This window comes from Hordeum vulgare, chromosome 2H, assembly GCF_904849725.1.
Source record: "Hordeum vulgare subsp. vulgare chromosome 2H, MorexV3_pseudomolecules_assembly, whole genome shotgun sequence".
Classification (NCBI taxonomy): Eukaryota; Viridiplantae; Streptophyta; class Magnoliopsida; order Poales; family Poaceae; genus Hordeum; species Hordeum vulgare.
Window position 1 is genome coordinate 213908282 of NC_058519.1, and position 3786 is coordinate 213912067.

Below are 3786 nucleotides of genomic sequence, written 5' to 3' on the forward strand. Positions count from 1 at the left end.
TTTTGGATCCTCTTATCATGCCACCTCTTAACCTTCTCTTTGAACAACTTGGCATTGTCATATGCCTGAGTTCTCCATTCATCAAGCGTGCTAATATCAAATAACCTCTTCGCACCGGCAAGTTTGAAATCAAAGTTGAGCTCTTTGATTGCCTAATAAGCTTTATGCTCTAGCTAAAGACCTAAATGACATGCTTTACCGTCGAGCTTCTTAGACCAATTCTTATAGGCAGTTCTATAAGCCCACAGTGCATCGTCGAGCTTCTTAGACCAATTCTTTCTAGACCCGTTGACAGTCTTTTGCAGAATTAGTTTAATCTCTCTGTTGGTTAGCTCTACTTGACCACTGGACTGAGGATGGTAGGGAGATACAATTCTATGGTAGACATCTACTTAGCAAGCGTTTTACGGAAAGCACCATGAATGAAATATGAACCACCGTCGTTCATTAGATATCTAGGGACTCCAATCTAGGGAAGGTAACTTCTTTCAGCATCCTGATAGAGGTGTTGTGATCAGCACTACTAGTGGGATAGCTTCTACCCACTTAGTGACGTAATCAACAACAACTAGGATATGAGTATACCCATTGGATTTTGGAAAAGGTCCCATATAATCAAAGCCCCAGACATCAAATGGTTCAATGACAAGTGAATAGTTCATAGGCATTTACTGACGTTTACTGATATTACCTATTCTTTGACATTCGTCACAAGACAAGACAAACTTACGAGCATCCTTGAAGAGAGTGGGCCAATAGAAACCTGATTGCAATACCTTGTGCGCTGTTCTATTTCCCGCATGGTGTCCTCTGTAGGCCTCGGAGTGACACTTCTGTAGGATTTGTCCCTGTTCATGTTCAGGTACACAACGTCTAATAACACCATCTACTCCTTCCTTATAAAGGTGAGGATCACCCCAAAAGTAGTGTCTCAAGTCAAAGAAGAATTTCTTCTTTTGCTGGGATGTGAAACTAGATGGTATGTATTTGGCAATGATATAGTTTGCATAATCAGCATACCACGGGGCACTACGTGAAGCATTGATGAAATTCAATTGCTCGTCGGGAAAGCTATCATCAATAGGTTGTGGGTCATCAAGGACGTTCTCCAACCTAGACAAGTTATCTGCTACAGGGTTATCAGCACCCTTTCTGTCGACAATGTGCAAATCAAATTCCTGTAGCAAGAGAACCCATCTGATAAGTCTAGGTTTAGCGTCCTTCTTCTCCATGAGGTACTTAATAGAAGCATGATCAATGTGAATAGTGACTTTGTAATCAACTATGTAAGACCTGAACTTTTCACATGCAAACACGACTGCTAAAAATTCCTTCTCTGTAGTAGCATGGTTTCTTTGGGCACTGTCTAGAGTTTTACTAGCGTAGTGAATACCATTAAACTTCTTATCAACTCTTTGCCCTAGGACAACACCAACAGCATAATCACTAGCATCACACATGCTTTCAAAAGGTAAGTTCCAATCAGGTGGTTGAACAATAGGTGCAGTTATCAAAGCCCTCTTAAGTATTTCGAAGGCTTCCTCACAATCATCGTCAAAAACAAAAGGAATATCCTTTTGCAAGAGATTGGTAAGAGGCCTAGAAATCTTAGAGAAGTCTTTAATGAACCTTCTGTAGAAACCAGCATGACCAAGGAAACTTCTTATACCTTTGATATCTGTGGGGTATGGCATTTTCTCGATTGCATCAACCTTAGCCTTATCGACTTCAATACCTCTTTCAGAAATTTTATGTCCTAAGACGATGCCTTCATTAACCATAAAGTGGCACTTCTCCCAATTCAAGACAAGATGGTGTCTTTACATCTCTGTAAGACTCGATCAAGGTTGCTGAGGAAATCATGAAAAGAAGACCCGTAAACGGAAAAGTCATCCATGAAAACCTCGACAATCTTTTCACAAAAGTAAGAGAATGTAGCCATCATACATCTTTGAAAGGTGGCAGGTGCATTACATAAGCCAAAAGGCATACGTCTATAAGCAAAGATACCGAAAGGGCAGGTGAAAATGGTTTTCTCCTGATCAGATTGTGCAACTGGTATTTGGGAGAAACCAGAATAACCATCTAGAAAGCAGAAGTGTGTGTGTTTAGACAGCCTTTCTAGCATTTGGTCGATAAAAGGTAGAGGGTAATGATCTTTCCTAGTGGCTTTATTCAGTTTCCTAAAATCGATCACCATCCTATAGCCAGTAATAATCCTCTGTGGGATCAATTCATCCTTATCATTAGGGACAACGGTAATGCCTCCCTTCTTAGGGACGCAATGCACCGGACTCCCCCAATCGCTATGAGCAACAGGATAGATAATACCTGCTTCCAGGAGCTTGAGCATTTCTTTTCTTACTACTTCTTTCATCTTAGGATTTAATCTCCTTTGATGATCAGCAACTGGTTTGAAATCAGGATCAGATTTAATCTTGTGCTGGCATAGAGTGGGACTAATGCCCGTAAGATCATCAAGAGTATATCCAATAGCAACACGGTGCTTCCTTAGAGTTTTTAGTAACTTCTTTTCTTCATGCTCTGAGAGGCTAGCACTAATAATAACAGGATATATCTCTTTTTCATCCAGATAAGCGTACCTAAGAGTATCTGGCAACTGTTTAAGCTCGAACACTGGATCACCCTTTGGTGGGGGTGGATCCCCAAGCACTTCAACGGGCAAGTTATTCTTAAGGATAGGATATTGTCCTGGGACAACTCTATCTATTTCATCCCTTTCATCCATATGCATATCATTTTCATGCTCAAGCAAGTATTGCTCTAAGGGACCAGTAGGAGGCACGAAAATAGAAGCTAAGGCAATAGTTTCATCCTTACTAGGCAACTCCTTTTCATGAGCTTGTCTACCAAACTTGGAGAAATTGAACTCATGTGACACACCTTCAAAGCCAACAGTGATAGTTTGCTTCTCACAATCAATATGAGCATTGACGGTATTGAGAAAAGATCTGCCAAATATGATGGGACAAAAGCTATCTTGTGTAGTAGCAAGAACGAGGAAATCAGCAGGATACTTTGTTTTACCACACAAGACTTCAACATCCCTAACAATTACCATAGGGCAGATAGTATCTCTATTGGCAAGCTGAATAGTGACATCAATAGGCTCTATCTCAACAGGTGCAATCTCGTCTTTGATTTCATCGTATAAGGATTGAGGTATTGCACTAACACTAGCACCCACGTCACGTAAACCATGATAGCAATGATCTCTTATCTTAACAGAAACCACAGGCGTGCCAACAACATGCCTATGTTTGTCTCTAGCGTGAGGTTTAGCAATTCTAGCAGCATCTTCACAGAAGTGAATATTATGTCCCTCAACATCGTCGGACAGAAGATCTTTGATAATAGCAATGCTAGGTTCAACTCTAATTTGCTCAGGGGTGTATAGCCTCTACGTATCACAGTTGAAGCTTTAGAATGATCCTTTATCCTAACAGGGAAAGGTGGTTTCTCAATGTAAGCACTCGGAACAATAGGATCATTATATGCAATGATTTTCTCTTCAACTGGAGTGGGTTTAACTACATTGACTTCTAAAGGAGGATGATATTTAAACCACTTCTCTTTGGGGAGATCAATATGAGCAGCAAAGGATTCACACAGTGAAGCTACTATCTCAGAGTCAAGTCCATACTTAGCGCTAAAGTCACAAAAAGTATCTGTCTCAACAAAGGATTTAACGCAATCAAACGTGAAATTCATACCTGACTCCTTACCTTCTTCAAGCTCCCAATCTTCAGAGTTGCGTTTAATTAT